We start from the raw sequence: 14,109 nt of genomic DNA on the forward strand, positions 1-14,109 counted from the left end.
CTTACATACAGCATCTTTGAGTCGTTAGCTACAACTAAATCTGCTAGCGACAGGTGTAATTTAGCTAGCAAAATTGATGCTGGCTAGCTAGAAATGAGACTTTTGCTTCAGTCTACATGTAGTATCAAAAATAACAAGCTAAATTTGCCAGCGTCATTTTCGTAAACTGCCAATGTGCGACGCGAGAACAGAAAACTTTACAGACGTAGCAACAGTGACTAGCTTAATGGAGCCTCGAGATGAGGACACTTGACAGAGCGTCTTCCATGTGAAGTCTTGTTCAGTTAAACTTGATTAATGTGATTGATAATTCCCACATCAGGACAGGCTTCTGGCTGCTGTTCTCATGGCAACCATATTTCTAGCCAGCCATTTGTGTCGGAGCTTATTCATGTCTTCTAAATCATTTGGCCCTTTACAGATCATGAGTAACCCCCCTCATCCATCCATCCATCCTTCAGAGATTGTCAGGAAAGTAGCTGGAGGGAAATGTGTTTTTTTTTTTTTCTTTTTGGAGGTACCTGTGGCAGACTGATTGAAAGGATTTTTTTTTTATATTCTGTAGCTATTGTGATAACAATGGGCCCTCCTGCTGGCTCAGTGATCCATCTCCAGTGGTCATTTTGGATTTTGTCACACATCCTTCTTTCTAGGCAGTCTTTTCTGTGTCTGAGTGCTACGGGCAAAAGAATGATATCATGTTTTTTTTCCTTTGGTATTATGGTACCTGACAGTCTTTGTCTTATTTTTTAGAAAAATCATATTCTGGGAATTTTTATTTAAGCATCAAATATTTATATTTGTTTACTGTAATTGCACACCAAAGTTTTAACCTTGGAAAAATTAGCTTCCCTATCTTTTCTGGAAGCTTTTAATGGTGTCTCACCTCATTTCAGGACAATATCCGTGACACTTGACCCGAATGGCACCTAATTGGCAAACATTTCACGTTATTGACTCTGACATGCCTCTGGAAGGCATGTCCTCACAAGAAAAACCTGTTGTGGCTGTGAGAAAGGTGGAAGTAGAGTGACATTGTTATAGCACTGCACAATGTCTTAATTAGGAGGTTTGGCTAGCGTATGACTTTGACACTGCAGACCACTTTTTGCATCTCGTGTCCTACCAACTGTCAAGTGTTGGATTTTTAGCCATGGAAATGTTCTGTTGGTCAGTCCACACATTTATTTCCCCTAACGTCACTTCTAATAACCTGGTGATCCTATGACTTTAAATCTATAAAATGTTTTGTGCTAATTAGATGATCGTTATACCTGCTAAACATTAGCATGTGAGCTGACATTAGCATTTGTCGAGGGGATGTTGGTGGAGTTACAGGTGATATGACTGCTTAACGGTCCAAGTTCACTGGTTCAAGTCTGCATTGCGGCATTTTGAGAGTGACACCACTGGATATTTGTAAGGAGAACATTTCCAGCTGTGTTGTGGAGACATAACCGGGTGTGACCTCAGTACATTTCCAGCTGTGTTTGTGGCAACCATATTTAATGCCAAACCACGATGTTGTGTGCCTAAACCTAACCAGAGTATAAGCACAGCGTTGTGACAAGAAGAAATAGAAACTTAACATGTATTCTGGTGATTGGGTTGCCAATTTCCTATTTGGTTCGGACAACATGTTGTTAAAAAATGTCACGGATGCATAAATAAATGTCAGTTCGGTTTGAGCAGGGCTGTTTTTTTTCAGTTTTAATTTGTTTAAGGAAAATCGAGTTACTTCGCCTTTTAAAAGCCAAATAGTCTCGCTCTCAGTGAGGCATTTAACCTGGAGCTGCTCCCCTTTTTTTTTTGAGCTGTCAATTCGGCTGAGGCCACCTGGGCCTGAGCTCGGATAAGCTACTAAATAATGAATAAACAGAATGTGTCTAGTCTAAATTTCATCAAATAAAGAAATCAATAAAAAAAGTGGTGATACAGAGAGGACACGGACAGCGGAGCTCTGCCATGGAGAATGAATTCAAATCATGTCCGTCCGCTGACTGCTTCTTTTTCCCCGCCGCTGGTTTACACATGCGCGACATGTATAAGCTGAGGAGGAGCAGGAGCAGGAGCCGGGAACAACAGCATAACAGGAGTTTGACAGACACTCCCTCCCTCCTCCTCTGCACCCATCCCCGCCTCCCCCCCTCTGGTCATTCTCAGAGGACTTGTTCCCTGCCCAGTGGCATGTGGATGTGTATAATGGAGATGGATGGTGGCTGGCTCTGCCACACCGTGGAACAGACGGACTCCTCCCTAAACGCCTGTCTGCCAGCCTCCATCAGTCTCTCTCCGACAGCCCCTCCCGGAATAGAGCCCGGGCTCGATATTGGCCCTGCTCAGGTGTGTGTTGGCGTGTGTGTGTGTGCGCTCCTTTTTTTAAAAGGCTTCAACAACATGTTATTAACATATTTCATATTGAGAAGTGGAGTGGTCGGAAATGACAGCTCCTTTTTCTTGACTTTGCAGTGCATGTTTGGCCGGACTCGTGCGTCTCTTTGAGTGCTCGCTGACTTCTTGTCAAAATTCTGAAAGAAAAAAAAACGAAATCGACATGCACGACAACAACAAGAAACGCCAAAGCAACCCAGGAGTGAGACAACTGCAGCAAGCTCCCAAAGAGCCTATTTTGCAAAGAGATATCCCACAGTCCTCTGGGAGCTTGTATAGCTATTGTTGTTGTGCTCCTCCTACACGTTTGCTTCTCCTTCTTCAACTACTTTCCTGTGCCTATAGCTCTGCAGAGCCTTGAACACGTTGTGTATGTGTGTGTACAACGATGTGTGTGTGTGTTTATACGGTGTCTACAAAAGGCTGTATTATCTCCTGGTTCCTTATGCATTTGTGCCTTTTCTGTTCTCTCTGTCTGGTAGGGTTCATACCACATGCAGGCGAGTTCAGTCGCTGTGCAGTCCAAGCACTGACACTCAGTCTTGTTTAATTAAGCTGCTGGATCAATAAACTCTTTGATTTCCCCCCGTTTTTTTCCTGCCTGGAATGCCATCTGTTCACCGTGACTCAAGCAAGACCAGTACAACCTTTCTTGGATCCTCCGAAATACCTATTAAAAATCCATTAAGACGGCACCGGATGAAATAAGAGGGAGACAGTTTCCAGCTTGGTGGGTAAAATAGCATTTCTGCAAATCTGTTGACTTATGATGTTTTTTAACGGGAGTGATGTAAAGACAGAATAGTCAGTCTTTGCCTTTCTTGATCAAAGCTGGTAATAGATCCTCCGATCCACTAGAGGTCAGCGTCTGAGTGTGACGGCTCGCAAAAAGGACACGCTTGTATGAAGGTGCAGTACCAGCAGGGGGCGATATACATGCAAAACTAGCTCCCTCTTACACTATTTTACAGGTAGGGTCCCGCCCGCCTATGTTCGCTTTGTGCTCCAATAACAGTGGTGCAAACCTGGTGATGAACCAGGTCGACTTTCCTGTTTCCTGTCAAACTTACGTACATGCTCGGTTTTCTCTTGATCTTCACGGACACGTCACATTGTACTGTATATATTCACATCTCAGGTGTGATGTTTGCAAAACGCAAGCTAATTAGCTAGCTAATGTATAACGGTTAGCTAACGTTATATCTAGAGGAGTTAGCCTAATGTGAGCTCACCGCTGTCAGCCATGCAGGGTTGCTTCCTTGCTTCAGCTTGCTTCGGACGCAATTTTAAGATGACTTAAAGATCAAGGCTTCTCTCATTTTCTTGAAGACCTGAATAACTTAGCTTCATTTGTGTCATTTCCATGAAACCAGTACCGTTTACGGCATCCACGTAAACGGTACTGGTGTCGCCAGGTTTCTTATGGTCGAGCTTGTCCAACCTAGCAACAGTAATTAAGGGTGGCGGGACTTTGGATTGGTCAGCTAGTGTTGCCGGACCTTCGTGCAGACTAACCCATGATGTATTTATTCATATATTTTTTCCCTATCTCTGTCTACCCTACAGCAGCTGTAACTACGAGGCTGAAATTTGAAATTGAAATGGATGCATCCATATATGTTGCCGCTGTTATTGCAAATTCCTGCTGGCAATCACACCTAAAGTACTGTGACACTTGGCAACAAAAAGTTTAATTTTCAGTGTAATTCCACAAGACTGTGCGCATATGTACCCAGATATTTAGGCTTGCACGGCTACAAACCGTCCGGCTGGATTTTTTTTAATCCGAGTTGATGATTCCATGAAATATGAAGCAATTAAACCGGAACTGTATTTCAATACTTTCTCCACTGCAGGTTCTCATTGGGTTTATTATTGCTTGCAGACACTTCCCTGCCACGTACAGATTGATTCTGTTCTCGTAATGAGATTTGGAAGTGTGCGGCGGAGATCACTGCTATTCCAGGTACTTGCTGCGTGTGCTTGAGCTACTGACTGACTGGCTAATTATTCAGCATTAGCTGTGAATGAAGGTAACAGCTGTTAAGAATTAAGAAGTTCATTTTGTTGCTCGTTTGACAAATCAGGCATGTTTGTGCACTTTACGGAAGATTTTTGAGACCATTGTACAGGTACGAGAGCGAGCAGACCTCATTTAGCTGGACCACAGATGGCAAATCGATGCTTTCACTCAATCATATAAGTTTTACACCATTTTCTATTTACTATTATTATATTAATTACTAAACTCTAACATCAACTAATGAAATTCAATGGCCAGGACCTATTCAGACGCCAAATCGAGTTGGATACAAGCAAATACTCTTTCCTCACTGTTATTTAATCGTCAGATAGGAGGTTTAATTGGTCTTCTTTGCAGATAATTGTTCATTAGACTCTTTCATAACATGGATGACACCAGCAGAAATAATCAAAACAAAGATAATTAAGAGTCATAAAAAGCCCCACTAACTCATATCCAGCTGTTGGAGAAGAAAAAAAAAAAAGAAGAAGAAGAGAAACCGCTCTCGCTGCAGCATCAAAGGTCGATGACAGCTTGACAGTTTCGGTTTCGGAGTCCGCTGCACATCACATCTCGCACAGGCGTGTTTCAACACCGTTGGTCAGCCGGTCGCTCAGACAGACAGTGATTGAGAGGGAGAGAGAAAAGGCCCGGCTCTGATGAAGAGAACTCCGCTGTCACTCGGCACCACACGTGGAAAAGCAGGCCCGTATATAAAGCAATAAACAAAGTTGCTGCAGATGAGTCAGTAGTCTATAACAAACAATCAATGCTTCTGTTCCTTATTGCTGCTGCCTCCTCCACCTGCATGTGGGTTAGGGTTACACAGGAGGACTGAAAAAAGTAAGAAAAAGTCAATTTGATAACACAGATTGATGATATTGAGTTTTGCTTGTATTATATAGATTATTATATACGACTCTGTAAATATTCACTGAATCCCAACTTGTGAGAACGTGTTATTTAAAACTAGAACAATGCAACGCCGAGGGAGTAATATGCTCTAGGTCAATGTTTTCTGTCTTCCACCTGCCTGGACAAAGAAACTTCTGTTCATAACGAACCCCTTTGTCTTCCTGAGGTCAGAAAAGATTAAAAAAGCCGGAGCTGTAGGTAAAAGAAAGGCGTCAAATACAGAGAGAGCGAGGAAGAGAGGAAGACAGAGGCATCACTGACTTATTAGACTGGTGGTCATGGCACTGGAGCGAGACACAGGCCAATAAAAAAATGCCGTCTCTTCTCTGGGATTATCCGCCGTTGGTGGAACTGACAGGCCGCCGCTCGCTATGGGATTTCCCATTTGGCAGCGAAGACGACTGGTTTCTGTGGCTATATTCAACCGTCCTGGCTCATCACTCTCGGATACTCTATACACAAATAAGCCAGGCAGGTTTCGCTGGCGGACGTGCAGCCGCCTCCGTGAACACCCGGCTGGTGGGAAAGCAGCAGAGGGAAGTGAGACAGTAATGCAAACGTGACAGCCAAATCCTGTCAACGGGCTTAGTCAAGAGAATAGGTTAAATTGCTTTGTTTGTGGTTGTGTCTGTGTTTTCTGGTGAAATGTTGGCTTTTTATAGAGCTCAACAACTTTTCAAAAACATTTGGCTTCTTTGCTGAGAGGCTCTTTGCAAGGTTTGTTATTTTCTGGGGTTGTTAATTATATGAAAATGGGCTGTTCGGGCGAAGCTTGGGTAATGCAATCAAGTGCTCATTAGATGTTACTCTTAATCCTGTAGTATCCTGATGAAGTGCTTTGAGAAACTGGTTCCCCAGCGCGTCAAAGACAACGTCTCTGCCAGCCTGGACCCTCACCAGCATGCTTTCAGAAGCAGCAGATCCACAGAGGATGCCATATCCACTGCCCTCCACTCAGTCTTCATCAACTTCCTCCACTCTTTGAAATAGTTTGTTTTGGTTGTTTTTCTGTGATGTAGCATGAAGGGAATGAAGCTTCAGTTTCAGTTTGCAACCCTGGTGTTGATAAATGATAAATAAATGAGCCTCGTAAGTTGTTTTTTGGCGACTTGGGGCAGCACAACAAGCTGTAAACACTAACAGCATATTATCAGTCTGTCTGCTCATGCATTAAACAGAGAGATTTGGAGTCATGTTTCTAACAACCTTTTAAGCCTTGGTCCAATATTAACTTGTTTTTAGCTCCGTTTTTGGTTTCCACCAAAAATCCAAACTCCAAACTGGCTAAACATCACGATGAACTAGTAATTATCCTGACCGTCAGGCCTGTGAAAATCTGATATTTGTTGATGGCTGGTACTGAGAAAAAGATTATTCTGCTGCATCCATTGTGTGAATTACCCTGTTTGCTTGCTGTGTGTTTGTGTAGCTGCCCTTTCTTTATTTCATGTCCCACCACAGAAAAAGAGGGGATCATCCTCTCGGTCGGAGGATGAATACATTTTCCAGTCCGTGAATGCATTTTAACCTGTTCTGGGGCTAATGCAGTAAAGCCCGTTAATGCAAACTTTGCTCAGCAATTTCTGACTCCCGAAATTTAACTCGCTCGCACAAGTGGAGCGCATCAACCGCCAGAGGCCATGCAGGGACTTCAACCATGGTATTTTAAGTTGCACCTCTCTATCACAGGGTCTCTGGATTGTATTGGAGTCCACACAGTGATCTCAATGTCAAAGCTCTTGTGGAAAATTGGCTAATGGGCCTTAACTCGTGTTTTCTGTATCATCCATCAAGGGCTCAGAACCCGTCCTCAAAGTGCATCATCATCTCTGCAGGGCAGTGCTTTTCAGCCTTTATACAAATATGTAGTTTTCATGTTTCCCTTAGTTCACAAATTGAATGGCCGCACTGATGAATACTGATACACTTTTTTTGGTGGAAGCAGTTTCAAAGAGTACAGTAAGCCCCTTTTTGAAGTTGTCTGACCTGCCTGAACTAATAACGCTGGCAAACCAGATCCAGAGCCTGAGAGTTAAAGGTGCAATATGTGTGAGGAAAACATTCAAAGAGTAAAATAAAATTGTCAATTATTGAGAATGACTCGCAAAATTTCTATTAACATCACGTAACAAGTTTCACGTCTGCAAGGGGTTATATTCGGTGTGCTGTGTACCTTGGCTATACAATTGTGCAAGGTGAGCCAACTGTATTTATATAGTTAATTTTATACACAGGGGAAATTGAAAGTGATTTACAAAGTAAAAAAATACAGTAAAGGTCAAAGTTATGCAATTAAAAGTGCAGAAATACAAACTGTTAATGTTTCTGCTCATTTGTTTCACATACATAAACACAAAACACATGAGGGAATTAAAAAAAACCTTTTAAAAGTTAGTGTGAGGGTGTAGTAGAAAGATATCACAACATGAGTGTAGAGTAAGCATTTAAATACATATAGAAAATAAGGTCCCGAGAACACTGTTTGAAGCTAGAAAGGTGGCAGGGTCCGCCAGATATAAACCAAGTAAAACAGTATGATTGTGTTGTCCTTTAAGGTCAGTTTGTTTATTCAGTCATGAAAACAAAGACAGTTTGTTTATTTAGTTTGTTTAGACACAAAAAAAAGAAAAAAAGATCTTTCTCTTCTGATTAAAATGTCTGCCACAAAAACTACATAATGCACCTTTAAATAGGGATAAATAAAGCTCATAAACATGTTCTGTGTACAAAACCTCTTATTTTTCCAAGAGAGTCAGTGATCTTAATGCAGACACGACCACCTGTTCATCAATCAGAATACATAAATAACATGTTTAATTCGACCCATTTTCATTTGTGTTATTTCCTGCGTACATCATGAAATTACAAAAAAACTACACAAAAGATAAACTATTTCAACTATTCCACACACTATAATCTCCCTTTTCTCTTGTGATCGATAAAGCTGTAAGACTCACAGATGTTAAGATTTCACTGTATTCGTTACGAGACTTCTTTAAAACCTCTCTGCATAATAAAACTTTATACGTACGCCCACATTGCTACTTGATCACACTTTGTTATATTGCAGTTCCGCTGAATAAATTAGTCCCATTTACATCATCACTTTTGTCATACTGGCAATTTACACCTACAAGACAACACAACACTCTTCTTACCTCTTTGTGTAACTAAGTGCTGCTCACAGATTTCCTGTGACAAAACACACCTGCACCAGTTAACTGATCCGTCGACTTTATTTACTGTATCATCGCATACTGGAAATCTGAGTTTCTGAGCATCAAATTGGCGAAGAACAGTTTAGGACCGAATGCACAGCGGAGATTAGAGGCGACATGCAGAGACGGACGGCGACGACAAAAATAGGCACAGTATGGTTTTGTTTTCATTCTGTCATAAAACAAAACGCACTAAAACATCACACAGTTGACAGAATAGGGTTATATACACAGTCAGCCACGAAGAAAATGGAAAAAATAGAATAAAATGGCAAGAACAAGACGAAAAAGTCAATTAAATGGGTGTTTGTTTGAAGCGGGATAATGACAGCTGTCCTCGGATTAAAAAGAAAACCTGAATTGCTGTAAAAGCCGGAGCTCCTACATCTTAACATCCTTTTTTCGTGCACCGGTTTACAGAACAACACTGCAATGAAAACATCCAGTCGGACGGAGAGAGACAGAGAGACTAGGCATGACAAACGGGACTTGTAAGTAAGTAGGGGAGATTACACTGGTTGCTAAACTCTCCATGGGGAAAATGTTAAGCAGATCCAATGGATGAAGTAATTCAATTTGAGCCCCTGAATAATAGCATCATTTGCCATGGAATTAGCATCCGCCACTATCAATCAGCGCGGCGAAAGACTAACACGAGCTGCGCCCACCAAGGACACAGGCTTTCTGTGAAATTCAACTCGTTCATCAGGTTAACTTGACTGTAGTCACCAGTCACAGCGGGAACACTGCGCGACTATTTATGCAGATTTTTAATCATGAGTGCATTTTCTAGGTCACGGGAGGAATGTTTCCCTCTTTCTTTTAATAAATATTTGTGTATTTTTATGAAGCCCTGAAGCCCCAAACCTGCCGTGAACAACACCCTGAGCTGAAAATTAGTGTTTCTTTTTCTTTTTTTTGTTTAAAGATACTGCACCCCTGAGGTTAATTTATTTGTGCTTTGATTCTTAGAGGTCCAGTGTATGACTTAGGGGCAGAAATGTAATATTCATAATCACATTTTCATTACTGTAAAACCCCCTAAAACTAAAATGTTTTCTTGTCATTGCCTTAGAATGAGCCTATTATTTTGACCGAGGGAGCGTTCGCCAGGTTTTCTATGGGAGGTTGAGGCGAGGGGTGATCGGTTGGTCGCAATCTGTAGCCACACCATTAAATCGGCAATTTATCGACAATAAAAGTAAAATAAACAAATATTCCTTCATATATTTCCTGATTCACTTCTGGCCGATAATGCTAGTCAAAATCTGTCACTCTAGCATGGTTGGGGGTTGTATCTTTTAATTTCCTCGCCCGTTGCTTGAATTATTTATAGAGCTTCATACAGTCGTGTCTCAAAAGAAAAGAAATCAGAAAGCTGATCCTGAAGAACAAAAAAGAATAAATCAAATCTCAAGAGGTCAACTTACTGACGGGTTTTGTAGCTCTTTGATACAATCAGTGCCTACACTCGTTATACTTAGTACTTAATATTCATCTTTTCTTTTAAGAGAGAAAAGAGGAAGAAGACTGAACATACAGATATATAATTAATTAGTTACCTCATGGTCCATTACCAACCTAACAGGCTTTGTGCTTCCAACCACATCTTAGAATAAGCTCAGTTGTCATTGTTGTTGAGAAAGACAATAAGATACACGAGCTTTAATTGGCCAATTTAACTCAAGTAAGATGTAATCAGTTACTTTACGGAGTCACTGCACACCACTCTGAAAAACATGTACATATAGTGCGTCTATGATCTGCATAACAAGCCTGCATGTGGTCTCCATCATGAGAGCTGGGTTTGATGTGTCTGAGGCGGACTTTTAAGGTGATTTCAGCTAAATTGAAAATTCCTCTCCCGGCTCTACAAATTGGCACCCTTTCAGCGGTGAAAATTTAACAAATTAGATGGTGCTGGCTGCGTTCAAAAAGCAGGAGACACGTTCCTTTGTAAAGAATTTATTTCACTGCGGAGAATGCCGAGTTGACAGACGTCTCGACGCAGGGCCGTTATTAGTGTCACTTTCTCGCAGAACGTACTGCTGAGCATTGAAAGCCTCTGTTTTCTCTGCCCGCTTTTGAATTAAATCAAATCTAAAAGCCGTCGAGGAACATGCTCTCTGATTTCCCGTCGCGGACCACACCGTCTAATTTATATATTTTTTTTTTTCTCCCCGTGTTCAGTTTTGTTCCACATGCTAATTCTCGCAATAAATTACTTTGTAAACCGGACCAATTTGCCGCCCAATTGGGTACAAAAATCTTGTCGCTGTGAAACGCTCAACGTCAGAGCGAGGCTGGCAATTTGTTACTCTTGTGACACCTCAAAACACTATGTGGGTTGCAGAAGTTTCCAAGTTAGTAAATGCAGATGAAAGTGGAAAAGGAGGAGAAAGAAAAGCTGTCAGTGGGGTCTAGTTATGCTGCAGTTCACCTCAGCTTTCTGCATCTCAAACATAGTTTGTCTTGGAGTGTCGCAGTATACGCTTCTCTCAGGCTTAACTTCTTCTTTCATCTTTTATCAGCAGCTTTTATAGCTGCTTCACAGAGGACCAAGACGTTTTTTGCCGACGACCCGAAAGAGAATCAAAACATGCCGTGAAAAAACAGTTTCCTTATTCTTTCCTTCTCGCGCTGTCACAGGACACTGTCGTTTCCCCTGCAAGGGCGTCCACTAAGGACAGAGTGTGTTGTCTCATTCGCCACAGAAAAGACAGTGCTGTGTGGAGGCTTGCTGTGAGATGACCGGGTCATCCTTATCACTGACCGAGGCTGGCGAAACGTCAAAACATCCCCCCAATCCGCTTAGGAGGAGGAGGAGGATCAGCACTTGTAAAGTGACTGGCACTGCCCTAAGCAAGGTTTTCCAGGACTCAGCAAAAGGCAGCTTACCAAAAAAAACAACTGATGTTCAGAGGAGTTAATCATTAACAGTGTAGGTTTGAGGATTTCTGGATTCACTAACTTTTAATCATGTTCAGTAGGGGGCCGCGAGGAAAAGGTCTAGTTTCGGTATTTTTCTGCTGCAAGTCGACATTCGGAGCTGATCCGAGGACGGCTGGATGCTGTGCAGCCCTGTGGGGAGTCCGTGGGCTTCTTGAGGGATCTAAAGGTGACCCCTACTTGACTGGCAGTTTGTATCAAAAGAAAAAATGCTTACAAAGGCCCTCGTGGCTAGACTGAACTCCTCCAACACTGTCTAAATGCCTGTCACAGTTTGCCAGGGGTAAGAAAAAAAAAAAAGTGATTCCTAGCTGCTCGCTTTTTGTTCCACCTGCCAATCATAAATCATCCTGGCTGACACTTCATCGGCCTTTGTCATGGCAAGAATCAGATCATCCATGAACAGAGGCGAGCCTAAGTGGAGAAATCGAGGCTTCGGGTGAAACTGTTGCCAACTTTGGCTGCTGTTGGAGTGCGATCTGACAAGCGAGCCTTGAACATCCAGAGAGCTTGCTGTTCTCTGCAGCAGACGAGCGGAGACTATGTAAGCAGGAGGAGCTCTTACCTTTGTATCTGTGTTCATGGTTACACAGATCAGACAATTTGCTGTCATAAGTCGACAAAGTGAATTTTGCGGCCAAAAAAAGTTCGCTAATGCAGCACAGGTGAGACCTGTGGGCAAAACTTCAGAGCTCATCTGTTTAATACGCTCTTTTCCACCTTTTTTGTGTTCAAGTGCGACATTTTAAAACATCAACTGTGAAGAAACGCTGCTGAAAGCATATTTGAAAGGATACTCAAGAACTTGTTTACAGGTAAACATTGTACCTGCTAACACTGACCCTAACCTGTGGACAGAACTTCGTCTGTTGAATACTTTATTTTTTCTTTTACCTTTGTTGTGTTCAAGTGCTAAATTTTAAAACATCTCCTATGAAGAAACCCTGCTGAATGCGTATTTGAAAGGATACTCAAGGGACAGTGTACAGACAATGAAAACATGCCCACTCGCTCCTCAAATTAACTCTCCTTAACCTCATTTTACGTGGAAGACAATTGGCGGCCAGAGGTCAGAGTTGGAGCGCCGAAAGAACGGCAGTGGAGCACGTGTACATGCAGCTCGTCGATCGATCCGTCAGGGCAACGCGCTCAATACCACCCCGCGCAGGGAGACCCCGCGAGGGCGCCGAACTTTGATTCAACATTTATTGACACGGAGGCAACAAACTCCTACATCATTCACAGCGAGCCGGCTGAAGGCAAAACAAGCGAGATGCTTCACATGCCGCTTCAACTTTGGACGTGTGCAACCTGTGTTCAAGCTCTGCCAATCAATGGCGCTCGCACCGACGAGTATAGTTCACCAGAGTCACACGTTGCAGGGGCGGTGTGGCTCATGGAGGCTTGTAAGTTGGGGTTTTTTGCCCTTTTGGTCCTGAAAGCCGGTTTGTTTGTTTACTGTTTTACTTTTGAAAGAAGAAAACTTTGCCTCACATGACCAGTAGCTCAAAGTGACTAATGTCAGCTCAGGCTAGCAAACTTTACGCTGCGTAACTAACATCAGTGAATAAGTCTGCAAGTTGCTTCTCGTGTGCTACTATAAAATGTATTTAATGCCCATGACTCAAGAGAATCAGTGTCTTCTTTGTGGCCACAAAAGTTGGGCCAAAAAGAGGAACTTTTAAACAGTCGGAGTTGATTTTCAGAAAGTAAAACTTTAGCTACAGCTGGCTTTCACGCTGGGCACATGATGAACTGAGTGTTGAAGTTAGGGTCAGATGTTGGTTAGGATTAAATAAAAACACAGTTGAGAACGCATTTACAAGAGCTGGGACTAAAACCTTGGTCGCAGAAACTCGAGGCAAACCTTTGTTATTGCTGTCTGAGCAATGGATGTGTCCCTGCAGAGGAAATAATTCCTTCACGGGGATCTTTCTCTTTTCTCGCAAGTGCTTTTGTGGCAGCACCGACTGCGGGAAACAGCTGATTTTTAACTAACAATTAGCTAAAGTAAACCAAGAGCTGGCTTTTTAGTTAGGCACTGAATCACTCCACTGCACTGGCTCCCAAACATCTCAAACGCTCTGACTGGTTAGATTCAACCTCCCACTGTGTGAGCCACTCTGGAGAGATGATAGGGCTCAAGCTAATTGCTTGAATTCAGAAAACTTGTGTTATTTCATTAATATTTTAGCTCAGTTTCAGTGGCCCAGGTCTCTGAATTATTTAGGCGGTGTTAGTTGGTGTGGGCGAGACCACACTGCTTACAGAGCCGAGAATGAGAAAGAAAGAAAAAAAAAAGGCCAACTCTGCTTTCCATCCATTCATTCCATATCATCAAAGAAAATGAGTGTTTAATTTCTGCAGTGTGATACCAGAGCAGCGCGCTGTTTTCTCACTCTCACATTAGAAAGTGCCTGTGACAGGCAGTCGCATTTAGCCTTGTCGTTTGCACCCTAAAGGGGGTAAATTAAATTTTTGCAGAGGTTTTACTGAAATTGAATTATTTTCATGCACCCATAATTAAATCTTTTACAATGCGAGAGTGTTTGCTCCATGTCAGACTCCTTGAGTCATTTCTAAACTAAATTTGGCTCACACAAGCTGGGAGTA

This window comes from Pagrus pagrus, assembly GCF_965226575.1.
Source record: "Pagrus pagrus genome assembly, chromosome: 24".
Classification (NCBI taxonomy): Eukaryota; Metazoa; Chordata; class Actinopteri; order Spariformes; family Sparidae; genus Pagrus; species Pagrus pagrus.